Below are 14060 nucleotides of genomic sequence, written 5' to 3' on the forward strand. Positions count from 1 at the left end.
TCAGCATTACCCTCAGCTGTAGGTTATCATCGCGATGTTTGTTTGTGTGTTTGCGGCGATTATGTGAAGGTGTATGTGAAAGAAGAATCAATGAATGAATTTTATTTCCACTTTAAGTCGTGGTGGGAGCCGTGAAAAAAAAGTCGCAGTAACGACTTGACGGGCTCACAGCTCCCGGGCAAAATGTATGTCGGCTGAATTGCATGGATGCGATGACTGACTTTATTTCATTGATACACGCGAAGGTGGTCGCGTTCGCTCAGTGGGGCATTTTCAAATTTCTGATGAAACAAATGAGGATGCACGTTGTCTAGCGGCAAATTTGTTGGATTTGGTGTCCACCTTTGTGCATTAATGAGATAACAGCATCCCATCCGCGTGATATCGGTCAGCATACACCTTTACATAATCGCCTCAAACCCAAACAAACGTCGCGATGGATGATAACCACAGTTGATGGCAATGCCGAGTCCACAACTCTTGCAATGGCGGACACCCTCGCATCATAATGGCGAATTCGGGTGGTCATTTCGTGGCAACTTTTTTTTGTAGATCCCGAACAGTCATGTTCGCTTGGCCGAAACAAAGCAATCTCGCATGTTCGCGTGACGCTTTCCGAGCGCCCAGAATTTGCCAGCTAGCACTTTCTGTGCTACTAGCTGTGCTGCTAGCCGGGCGGCCGAGCAGCGGGTTGCCCAACTATATCCGGTATCGTCAAATCCGCACTGCAACGGTGACGAGTGCCCGCACGTCGAAGTTCACGTAATTTAGCAGACTGCGGAACCAGACGACGGGCGACCACGATGCCCCTAGCTTGATCCAAGTGTACGAACTCCGCCCTGATTCAAAAGGGATGAGGCGAGCCTGATCCTGATCCTAAAACCGCTAGATCCCTGGCACTCATGCTCGGGTGGCAACTGTCACGTGATCCAGCTCGGGAGCCGACCTAGCAATTTCCGAGCACTAGGCCGTGTTGCCATAACATGGCCACCGAATTCGCCATAAGTAGGACAGTCGAAACATTATTTTCCTGTATTTCTTCTAAGCGCCGCTAGGGTTGCTCTCTTCCCGATTCGGCGGTCGAAGTCGCGTTCCAGTTAAGTCTGCCTCGAGCTGTGCTTCCTGCAACTCACCAGAGAGGGTCACGTGATCCTAGCCGTCACGTGGGTCCCTGGGTGCTGCTCATCCGGTGTTCGAAATGTTCTGTAACGTGATGCATGCGGTCCGCTGACTTCTACCGCTTCTCTTCTTCCCGTGCTTAATAATTCTCCTTAGAGATCTAGCATCTGGATCTCCGCTAGATGTAACAGATATGACTGATATAAAAATGAGAGCTGATGCACGGAATATTGAAGCCTGAGCTTGGGTGGGTAGAAATGACGACACTCGATGTCTACAAATGAGATCGCGTTCAAGAAGTGATCTGAACAGAGAGATATTTCGAAAATGAATTTTATTCGCATGCACGTTGCTCACGGGAGAAGCACTATCTTCGGAAGCTCATGGAGGTCCGCGTCATGAGGCACGGAAAAAGAACATGGTGGGGATGGTGTGTCCTGTGGCTGTAACATGTAGCGGGACGGCGGAAAACAAACAAACCTCAAGCGCCTTCTGAGGAGTTTGACAGTTCAGACGATATGTTGGTTCCATGCATTCATACTGTTTGCAAGCTTTTTCTAGGGGTTGTTTCAGACGGTTAATAGAGTGTTTTCTGAACGTCTGAACCGTATTAACAGAAAGCATTAAATAAAAGTAGAGGAGGAGGTCCTTTTTGTAGCCTTTTTCGGGACCTGTGCCGTGGGCGCTTTGTTACTATTCGTTTTTCACTATCATGACCTACACAGTGCCTGGACTCCAGTCACTCATATGGAAAATATCTCTCTATTCGGATCGGGTCACTTCTTGAACGCGATCGACATCAATAATACCTTTCCATGGCAAACTTCACGTCTGAATCAGTTGCAGGAAGTACATTGGATTCCCACACACCCAAGAACAGCTCACCCTGAAGCGTGTCCTTTCAAGTATCCCGCTTTCGGTGGTTCTGCACTCTTAAAAATGAGTTTCACCACATAGCACGCTCCTAGCCAACCATCATTCCGATTGACAACGTTCTCGCCCCTGATTTGTTGAAAACGTGGGGCGGAGCCTATTTTGTGACACTTATGCTGTTCATAATTGTCACAGAAAAGGCGTACGCCTCCCGTTTTCAACAAATCAGGGCAGATAACGATATCATTCGAGATGATAGTTGGCTAGGAGCGTGCTATGCGGTGAAGTTCATTTTTAAGAGTGTGGGCGCTCGGATGAAAAGAGCATTTGGGAGATTGAGTCACTGCCGCCGGCGGGTCCAGATCAACCGAAAGCCCAGAACCTCCAAACATTTTTTCGGATGAAACGAGCTTTTGGTTGATTTGGGACGTCGGTGGAAATGGGCATTTGGAGGATATCAGGCCTAACCCCAACAGACGAAGGGCCGTAAAATCAAAACACCGACCTATCTGAAGGCCGAAGAGACATTGTTCAATTTTTTCCCACAAGATTTCAACATAATATCCATCCAAGCGCGTGTAAACTGTAAACACTCATTTTGAACTAACCATATAAAGAAAATTTAACCTAACCTTAGCCTTGAATTTTGACTTTCGGCTTGTTCGGGGATTCGATTTTTGGCTTTATGGCTGCCACTCCCTGCAGAGGCAATGCCTGGAAATTATACTTTTCGCGGCGACCATCTAAACACATGTATCGTGCATGGGATGCTTCGAGTATTTCCCTTGGATGACATACAGAAACAACGCATTGCATGATTAATGCATAGTCTAGGTACTCGCAATTTTAAGTACTCGAAAAAAAAAAAAAAAAGTCATCGTCTTATGACTAAGAAGCCGAAGACCACCTACCAGCGGTGTGGCCGTGTACCGAAATGTCCGTGTACCGAAAGGTCCGCGTACCGAAAGGTCCGTGTACCGAAATCTCCTGTACCGAAAAGTCCTAGACCCGTCCTCCAACTCTCTTTCTGCCAAGTGCCAACACAGAACGTACACCCGATTCTTTTGTAAAAAGTAATGAGTAATGTCATTAAAATTACAGCCCAAATGTAATTAAATTACATTACAAATTACCTAATATCAAAAGTAATGCATTACATTACAAATTACCAGAAAAAGTAATTTATTACTGTAATTTCATTACAGTAATGCTATTACTACCCAGGTATGATCAAGTGTGCGTGTCATGTATTCATACGCGCATCGTCGACATCACTTTTAAGCTGGGTATTTCGAAATCCTAAGTTGTTACGTAATTGATAACAATACAAACATGAGTAAGAAACATCATAATAGCACGTTTCGCCGAAAAGAACATCGTGTCGCCCATACGGATATCACTACTTTGATACGGGGAGTTACCTTCCTAACCCCAACCATGATTTATTTTAACAGCGTTTATTTTGAGGACGTGTATTTTTAAACGGCTTATTTCCGAAAATGGATTTCGAAGGGTGGAATTTTAAGCGTGGAATTTTTAATGTTTTATTTTAAAAGATTTATTTCGGCGTACAGCCCTTGTAGAATAGGTCGGATCAACTCAATGTTGTCGAGTGCGTCATACATGAGGTCCACACTTGTTTCGAAGTCGACATGCTTCGTTTGACAATCTGTTCTGTTTTTCAGGTATTCTACGTAAGAGCCCTCGTATTTCGTAACGATGAACCGTTGTCGTTGAAGCTCTGGTCGCTGAAGCGGATTCAAATCATTTAAGCATCGCTTCTCTCGTTTACTTCTGAACATGCACGCGTGCGAAAGAAGCAAAACATAAATTTAGAAAGCGTTATTCTCCACTGCTCTGTGCATAGCCGATTCGTTGCTATCGGGATGCAGCCATTTCTTCAGGTGTGGTGCCGTCTCAAGGCAGCGTCGCACTTGAAGGTCGTTTCTTTCATCTATTGCCTACTGCATTCATCTTCGTATGAGCTCCCATCGTGGTGACTTCTCTTCCTGCATACTAGTTTGAATCGACGCATCCATGCTTGCGACGAAGTGCCTCCTGCAACGAAGTGAGAGTCAAATGAAGCAGACACGATGTAAAGGCGGGGTCCCATAGCCTCGATTTGACCAGCAGCAGCAGAGCAACAGCAGCGGAGCAGCAGAGCTGCAGCGACACGAGCGGTCCCAGAGCACTGGCCGAGAGCAGCAGCGCTACCGAGCTGCAGAAATTCCCTGCTGCTCTCGTATCGGAATTTTTGGTTGCTGTGCTGCCCTGTTGCTCTGCAGCCTGAGCAGCCGGTCTCGAAAGCCAATCAGGAGGCTGGTTGGTATTGTTTTCGTTCGACGGTGTTTAGGTGTTTAGGGTTAGCGGGGCGGGGAGCGACGGCAGAAGGTTTGTGTGTGGCTGTCATTTGTTTCTGAAGACGCTTGTGATTGCCAGTAGCTTGGAGCGAGTGTTCAATCATCGGGACTGCGTGAAGTGCGCTTTCAGGACATAATTCCGTTCATAAAGTCCAATAAAGTGTTCGACCGAACCTACGTGATACATATGTTGTGTACCAGTTGTAGCTACATGTTCGCTTGTTTTCTGGAACTTCAAAACCCGTGACCTGATAACGTACAAGCAAATTACTTTCACGTCCATGCCGTGTGAAAACCATACCGACCACATTTCTTGTGGTCGGTCTTCCAAGACCTTGCGAGGGGTTGTAAATGAAACACCCTTGAAAAGGGTTAGATGGAGATAGACAACGTTCACACAACAAAAAAAGGTTCGATAGAGATAGATAATGAACCCATTCCTTGTGAAAACAGGCAGAACGCAGTGAATACTAGCAGAAGGGGCCTTTGTTTTCGTTAGACAATTTTATTTCACTTAGAGCAACGTACGCATTTGACAGTCACCGTAAATCAAAATATCGAATACTATAGTAATGAGGCAATATTTATACGACAAAATCCCGTAGAAGAACCTCCACACAACACAGCAAGCACTGTTCTGCACAGCAGTAGGATGAACCTACGTTGAATATCACGAAACTGACTACACATCAACGAAGAGTCAATCAGGTAATACGAGGCTCAGACCACCACCACACTCATCTCAAAGTTCACTTATGAGCTCCAAATCCACATATATCTCTCACACAAACGCCTTTCACCTAGGATTGCGTTCCTAGGCGTGTGTGCTAAAAGGCTTAGCCGCTGCGTACGCCTTCGGAATGTGTGAAATGTAAACAATGCCACAGTTGCCAACACGTTTTGTGTTTCCTAAGCCGCTGCTGCCGTTAATTCAAAACGAAGCTATGGGACGCCTCCAGCCAGGTCCCCCAAACTCACCTCGGAAAAGCGTGGAACGAAGAAGGCCGCCACTAGATACCCCACCGTTGCCGTTCCGGATCACTTCAGCCCGCTAAGTTTAGCGGCAAAATGTTTTTGTTGTTTCTGCGAATGAATTTAGTCTTTATATGTCCGAATAAAACGCGTATAACAACTCTCTGTGTCGTGTTTCACTTTTTGGTCCCGTTTTTAAACGTGTTGAGCGATCTGAAGGATCTAGTGCACGGCTGCGTGCATCACATAGCGTACCTGCGGCCCGTGCTGTGGTTTCGGTTTCTTTTCGGCGACTGTCACACGGTTCCCCGCCGAGGTCACTTTAATTAGTGGTTCAAGGGCTACCTGGTTGTAAAATGGCAATAAAAGGAGCTGAAATCCGGAAGCCCTCGCGTTTTGTTTCGGAAGACTACAACGTCGTCATGCCCAGGAAATGCATCGTGGAAAACTGTGACCGGTATCGAGACCCAGGGTCAGGAGTGTCTTTCCACAGGTAAGTTCCCCTAAATTTCTATTTGTAGAAAATGTACCCGCAAAAAAAAAAAAATCGCATTAACATTGTGCTAACTTCTCGTACTTCCAACGCACCCATCCGTGCTGTTTACTACGGCTTTGTAATCGTACGAGTTCGCGCGTGTCTTTAGTTTTTATGATTATCATGTCATTTATTCTTCATTGGGTCTAGTGCAATATCGCGTATTGCGCAGAGCATGCAAAGTGTCGTTTCACTTTCATTTCGTACGTTCCACGAATTATAACACGGAATAGCTTACGCAGAGTAGCCAGGAGAGCAAAAATTATTAAATAGGAAACGACATGTGCATTTCACTAAACCGAAAGTGCAACATATCATAATCTGAAGAGTTACGCGCGAATACAAGATAATGCTAACGTGAATGAGCAACCTCGTTCACTTTCGGTTTGCGGCTTCGTGAACAGCCGCGCTGTGTCATCGCGAGGGTGAGTGATGATAACGCGAGGGCGAATGCTAACAGATTGCCGGTATTCGAAATGAGATCCAGACAGTGATAAGATAACTTCGGCGCACAGTAAAGTTCGAGACTGTTCGGTAGTGGCAGGCCAACGCGTTTACAGCTGAGGTGGCGTGAGCAAATTGATATAAAAAGGCCCAAACGGCGCGGTCTCGTCTCTTTGTTGCTACGCCCCCTCTAAAGTTCGAACGAAGAGTTCCTGTTTGAAAGTGAACGACTGCCATATACTCTAGAAACGCATCCTCGTAAAATTAGTGAGGTTTAGTGGCCGGTACGCTATGGGACTCCGCGCGCAAGGTACGTGATACTTTAATGCCAAATGCGTAAGCGCTCATCCAAAACCGGCTTTCGCGTAGTGGGCAGCGATACGAGCGACACTAACTCTACCATCTACCGTGCCCAAGGCGATAATTTACTGGGCACTCAACCTATCTCTATTTTCGCGGAATGATATTCTGATCTGGCCCCGCAACTTAGGTTTTGGTTGGCTGTACCGATGAATGCAGTATGGTTACACTTGAGTTACTTGCTTTACCTTATATGTGCAAGAGCGCTGGATCATTTGGTTACGCGTTTGTCACAAAGTCCCTAATTATGCTGTAACCTGGCAAGTTTACACGTGTGGGACAATGGCTTGACACGGCTTTCCATTCTTGTTCGTACATCACCTCTTCTGCTTTGCATACATATTTCTTAATACAGCATACACTACTCAAAATGTACGATGTGGTGGTAAACTGCCATGAACGTTGAATTTAACTCTGTTCGTATTTTTCTTCCAACAGCCTGCCTAAACACAACCCAGAGCAGTACTTGCAGTGGGTGCAGTGGTTAGAAGCTGTGAATGGAAAGGCATATAACTACCGCAAGAGTGATGGTGTTTGCTCACTGCATTTCGAACAGTCATCTTTCTTTGTCGGATATCATCGAGCTAAATTGAGGCCTGATTCATGCCCTTGCATACCCCCAGCGCAATCCCAGCAACGCGAAAGTGCCAGCATTAGGCAGGTATGGACCACACACAAACATTACCCAACCTTCGAGCATTATGCTAATATTTTTATGCTCGTGTATGAAATGCAGGGATTTGTACCAGACACGCAAGCACCGGAAACACCACCATTACCAAAAGAGGTTGCAGAACTTGGGAAGGATCCACAATCATCTCAGGTACAGTAAACATAGTAAACTGGAAAATGCATTCTTAATGTCGTGCTACACAAATTTTATAATGCAAGATTTATCTCATAAGACTTGTTTTCATGTTGTTACAGGCATTTTTTAGACAGCACTGGGAAGGAGAGCAAAGCGGGGAACAAGCTGACTCCGAAGGCACAAGCTTGGTGGAAATAGGAGACCTTGAGACTTCGCTTCAGCAGGTTTCTGAGGTACGCAAAGCCCTTCGCCTCAGGGCGGTGCCTTGTGCAAGTTTTGTAAAAAATACACAACATAATCAGTGTTTGTGTTGATGCTTTTTTTTTATTTTCACTTCTTGTATTACAGACAGGATTCGAATTCCTGCAAACATCCTCCCCGAGCTTTGAAGTCTTGACCATTCCAGTAGAAGAGCTGTCTGAAGTATGTAAAGTTGCCAAAAAGTATCACACAGACAATACATCTACTGTCTTGCACCATACTTCATAAACTTTGTTCTATGAGACGTAAAATTGTGCATCTTTTTACAACTTTTTTTGTCTGTTTATTGTAGAAACCTCGAGAACGCTATGATGAAAGTTTGTCGCATAGCCCTGGACCAAGCAGTGAAGTCATGAGAGAGGAAGAACTACCAGAAGAGTACTACGAGGTGTGATGCTAGTACTTACTCCAAGAATGAAGATCAGAAACTTAATTTTTTCTGTTGTCTGCAGGCTACAGTGGTCTCTGCATCCTCTACGAGTCCTTCTCACCTGGCCGAACAAAGTTCTCCAGCAAAGAGGCAGTGCCATGTAAGCATACGTGAATACTTTTCGTGAAATGCATGGCTAACACATCACTCACATCGCAGGAAGTTGCACCAACCCCTCCCAAAAATGTAAACACCACCTTACAAGACCATTCCTACACATCACAAACTACACCTCGCAGCAAGCTAAAGGTCATCCACCGCCACCTGGGAAGGGCACGAAAGAGACTATATGCAGTAAAGGAAGCAATCAGGCGACGCGAAAAAAAAATCCGAAACCTGAAGAACATGATCAGTGACCTGAGGAGCAAAAACCTCATCTCAGACGAGGCAGAACAGCAGCTAGAATCTTTTGGTGAACTACCGGATGAACTGCTCAAGCTATGGAAGAAAAACCAAAAACGAAGGCCAAGAGGCCGAAGGTACAGCGAGAGCTTCCGAAAATTTGCCACGACAATGCACTATTATTCTCCGAGAGCGTACAGGTATCTTGCGGAGCAATTCCCAATGCCTACTGAAGAGACAATACGAAGTTGGCTAAACGTTGTTGAGGCCTGGCCCGGATTCACAGCAGAATCTTTAACCCACCTGCAGCAAAAATTCAAAGATTCCCCAGATGAAGACAAGCTATGCAGCCTGATCATGGACGGAATGAGCATCAGGAAAAGGTGTGACTTGGACCTAAAGAGTGGAAAGCTGATTGGCTATGTAAATTTTGGACACTCCCTATCACAAGAAGATTATGACGATGCACAACTGGCGACAGATTCTCTTGTTCTGATGGCAGTTGGCGTCACAGTACCGTGGAAGCTGCCCATTGCCTACTTCCTGAACAACGGGTGCACAGGCGACCTGCTCAAATCAATTATTATCGACGGAATCCATAACATTGAGGAGTGTGGCCTACGTGTCACCTCCATTGTTTGTGATGGTCTTGCGTCGAATGTCAGCATGGGGAAACTTCTTGGCTGTCAAATACATGTCCATCAGTCAGAAGAATTTCGCACCTGGTTCCCACATCCTCTGAGACAAGGTGACAAAATTTTTCTCATGTTTGATGCCGCACATGGTCTGAAGCTCTTGAGAAACCTCTTGGGAGATAAAGGCACCTTCTGCAGTAGTCACTATGGTGTAAGTGTTTTGTGAAAAGTATATCCACACTTTGGTGCTCACTCTTCTTTCTGTTACAGGAAATCCGATGGAGCTACATCACAGAGCTACATAAGCTACAGGACACTGAAGGCTTCAGAGCAGCAAATAAACTGACCCGAGCACACATCGACTATCGAAAGCACATAATGAAAGTGCGGCTGGCTGCGCAGACATTCAGTGCTTCGGTGAGCACTGCCTTGAAGTTCTCAAGAATGCTCGGACTGCCGGCCTTTCAAGGGAGCGAAGCAACAGAAAAGTTCCTTGAAGACATAAACGAGTAAATACCCAAATTTTAGAATACACAAAAGTAGAAGATAATACCACATAGTATGTTTATATTTTTAATTTCAATGACTTGTTCTCACTGCTCTCCAGGGCCTTTGACCTTCTCAACTCCTACCGGCAAAATGGCACTGGGTCGAAAGCTCCTCTTCAGCCATCAATGTTCCAGCAACAAAAGGCTAGCATGCTTGCCACATCCTCGAAGTTAATGACACTGCAACTCCCCTCTGGAAGACTCGCAACTCAGGACGGCCGAAGAATGTCCGTCATCAGTCTTGCTTTCACTCTCAGAAGTGTAGCGGAGCTGTCTGAGTACCTCTTCAATCATAACCTGTGCAAGTAAGATAGGCTTTTATTCATGTGCACTTGTCTCCTTCGTGAACATGACTGTCTGCCAGCTATGCTGCATGTTATTTGCAATTCTGTCAATACGCCTCCACTCAGAGGTTCCAGGCCACGTTGTGTTAATCAAATTTAAGATGGGTGATTCCATCTCTACTTAGGCAAGGTGTTCCGGGCGACTCCTCCGAATTTTTTTTTAACAAGAGATGTTGCAACGTAACATCTACCTACCACAACGCAGCAATTATTTTAAAACCCTTAGGTTTTTGGGTTTCATTTTTTTCCAGATTGGGGGGGGGTAAAAAATTGGGTCAATAACTTGATGACAAAAATTCATGCAAATTTGGGCAGAAATATTACCATCAGGCTGAATTCGGGGAGAATTCAGGCTTTATTGTAGAATAAATGTTTGTTGTACCGTTTATTGTGTGTATTAGAAGTAGAGGTCAATTTTGTATTTTGTGAAAAATTAGCATGTCACTGCCTTGAGGTGCCTAGCTTAGGTTTAGGCGGGTAAAATGCTTCATACTTTTGAACTGGACGAGAGCTGTTGAATTGTTTTGAAATAGTTGATGCAGCTCGAAATTTAATTGGGGCTGGAAGGCAGGTTATCACGAAGCACGGGGACTTATTAGGTGCTGACAACAGCCAGATCCTGAGAACGAATCTGTCCGACGCTCGGCTTTTGATGCGCACAACCTTTTGTTCCACTCGGAGAGGACCTTCGGCGTTGTGCACGTAGAAATGATACATACAGGACCACGTAACTGCAAGTTACAAAAAAATTTAGCTTGAAAAACAGTGCTTTTTGGAAATATGCCTCTCGTCAGCGCCTCTGTGGAAAATAGAAGCTAGGGATACAGACACAATTTTGGGTTGGGTTAAATGGTTGATTTTTCTCTACATGCTGACGCTCAATGTGTCTCGGTGGGATGAACAGGAGACACGTAGTTCAAGTCAGAAAACTAGCAAATTTGGTTTTCGGAAACAACTTTGCCGATTTTTAATTGAACAATTAAATAACACTGACCTGTTTCGTTTATGTTGACTAAAGGCCCCTATGCCTAGTATTCCATGCAGTAAATTGTAGCACTTTCTGACTACCCACTGCCGAAATGGAGTGCCGGAGATACCTGTCACAGGGCCATTTTATCTCTCAAAAACAATTACTAGAGCCAAGATAAGTACTGTTCTATTGTGGGCAGATGTCACGGTACAACATACATCTTTTTTTTTTTTTAACGAAATCTGAGGGGTCACCCGGAACACCTTGCCCGAGTTGAGATGGAATCACCCAGATGTCTGTTGAACACGGCAGTAAACGAAAGTTGCGTATGAGTGGCCCATATTTCACTCCTTTCTGTCTTTAGAAAGGTTAAGCTGTTCCCAGGTCATATATATATATGGTTCAGGAACGTTCTTTATTTTTTTGCAGCCGCATTTGCACATACCGCTTTAGTCAAGATCACTTGGAGATGTTCTTCGGCTGCATCCGCCAGAGGGGAGGATGGGACAATAACCCATCGGCGCTGCAGTTCCGTTATGCCTACAGATCACTCCTAGTACATTGTGATGTGACGAGTTCAGCATCAGGGAACGTTTCTCCAGACCTGGAGGGAATACAAATGTTACGTCACCAGGGCACAGAACGACAAGACCGGCACCACGAAGCAGACGCAACTGAAGTGTTTTATGGCGGACAAGCCTCGAGCAATGTGACTGCTGCACTTCTTGGGCATGACTACGGGAACATATCTGGACTCACGGATTTCAGTGACACAGTGCTCAAGTATGTTGGTGGCAACCTTGTGACTGAAGCATGCAAAACAATCACCTGCCATGGGTGCCTGGACACCCTTGTAGATTCTAGTGAGAGAAGTCTCCTCCTTTCCCTGAGGGATAAGGGAGACACCACTTACCCTTCGCTTTTTGTTGTCAATGCCTTACGCTGCGCAGAGCACATCTTCAAACTTCAAACGCGGGCTGCAGTGTCAGCACTTCAGTCATTAGTACTCAAGTCCTTTCAGCTATTCATGGACTTGCACCACCATGTGACTCAGCTGCCGCACTTCACTGAGAGTCCTGAGCACCTCATTGCTGCAACAAAGGTCATCATAAGAAAGTATCTTACACTCAGACTCAGGGAGGCATCTCGATGCACCAGCGAACAAGCCCAGGGATCGTATGTGAGACGCATTTTAACCAAGCAGATTTTGTTTAGAAATCAGTGATGAGAGTCAGTGATGTGTGCTTTTTGAAGTAGACAAGAGCCAAATATGCTAAATTTGTTTGCGTTGGACAGTAAACTCGGGTACCTTGTACTGAATAGTGGTAACGTCCCAAAACATGCAAAGTTACACCAGCAGGTGCCCATAGACAGCTCGTTTCTAAGAAAAATTCCCCTATAAGTCATGGTTCTCCTCATGACCGTGGACGACAACTGGTCGCGCCAAATCCCAAATTCAGAGCTCTAGTGGCTCAAAATCTTATAGCACATTTCTAGACTTTTTATGCTCACAGTACTTGTTTCTGCAGCTTTAAAACATATCGGCAGATCACCTGCGATCAATAATGATTCGCGCGAACATCAGTTTTTCGCGTTTTCCTTAGTACTTGTCTAGGTAGATCTGGCTCACTTAAAAAAAAAAAAGGGGGGGGGGGGCCTCTTCATATACGAAAACAAACATTAATCGTGCAAGATTATGAAACAGCAGCTGTATTATTTATTCCCTTTTACCATTGTCATTTAATTACTAACTATTCTTACCTAGTCGGTTGATTTCCAATACTGCTGTTATCCCTGCTGAATGAAGTGCTGTTGCCCATGCTGTTGATAGTGTAATCTATTCATTTCACTTCTTTTGTAATCATGTAAGATTTTTTTGCCAATGTTGGAACGCCGCAACGCTTCCCTGCTGTTCGTTTTGCGACCCGAGCACTACTAAGATGACATACTGTTGTATGAAAATTTTTGCACGCAAAGGTTCACAACGGACCTATCTGTCAGGAATACATGACTGCTCTGATATTCTGCTAGCAAAAATGAATAAACCTATTGTGAAGCTTTCCATCACAAACATGCTGTTTGCCGGTTTCAGCAGAGAAATGCATCTTCTTCTATGGGCAGATTGGATGATATAATTTGTATCTTACCTGAGTGCTCCCATTTGAATGAATAGATCTGCTTAATATGCTTGTTCGCGCAAACAACGAGGAAGAAAGCAAGCGCACCGTTCTCTTGTAACAGAGCTTCAAAAGAAACGTTAAGAAAGCTTACCTAATAAATGTGTGCAATCCGGTGCTTACGTCTGGCATTTCTCTTTTCCTTGGCAACTTCGCAAGAATGTGCTCGAACTATACGACTCGTATGTACATCGTGTACATTCCTTCATTCCGCCATCCGAAGCATCGCAAATGAACGGGCAGCTCACAAAATGACAATAAAAGTACCACTTTCTTTTTTATTGTTGCTTGCAACTTGCAACCACACTAATTTTCACAGGAAAAGCGAACACTGCTACAAACACTTCGCACGTATCGTCGACCGCGCGGCGGTCAGGCCCCGCAGGCGCAGTCGTCCATTTCTCCTTCAATGACTTGGCCTGGCTTGGATTGTGCTTCAACTGGATCTTTAGCGCGCTACAATCCAACGCAAGCCAACGTCTGGTAACAATGGGGTATCTAATGGCGGCCTCCGGCATTCCACGCATCGGGATAGGAACAAATACATGGGAAAATGGCGACCTTGGGGGACCTGCCTCCAGCAGCAGAGCAGCGGCAGCAGAAAGCTGCTCTGCTGCCATGTTGCCGTGTTGCTGCTGCCGCACCGCTGCTGCTTTGCTGCTGCTGCTCGCATAAAGCTATGGGACCCGGCCCTAACGTTGCGCGGGAGATCCCAAAATGCAACCATGCCCATGATTCCGCGACACACCTTCTGAAAAACTGCATAGGCTGACAGAGGAAGACGACGCAAGGAACACAACTTTACAGAGTGATGCGTAACCCACGTGACGAGCGAAAAAAATTGGGCTGAGAGAGGAGGACATATATCTGAAGGCGAAGAGA

General features: G+C 45.4%; 1 long non-coding RNA gene across 1 annotated transcript in view; it reads right to left on the reverse strand.

Moving 5' to 3' along the window:
* Positions 1-3368: 3368 nt before the first annotated feature.
* Positions 3369-14060, reverse strand: part of LOC135388517 (uncharacterized) — a 44558-nt gene continuing 33866 nt past the window's right edge. The window contains exon 3 of the long non-coding RNA XR_010421445.1: positions 3369-4050. This is a non-coding gene — a long non-coding RNA (uncharacterized LOC135388517). The remainder of the gene's footprint in view (positions 4051-14060) is intronic.

Source organism: Ornithodoros turicata, chromosome 3 (assembly GCF_037126465.1).
Source record: "Ornithodoros turicata isolate Travis chromosome 3, ASM3712646v1, whole genome shotgun sequence".
Lineage (NCBI taxonomy): Eukaryota > Metazoa > Arthropoda > Arachnida > Ixodida > Argasidae > Ornithodoros > Ornithodoros turicata.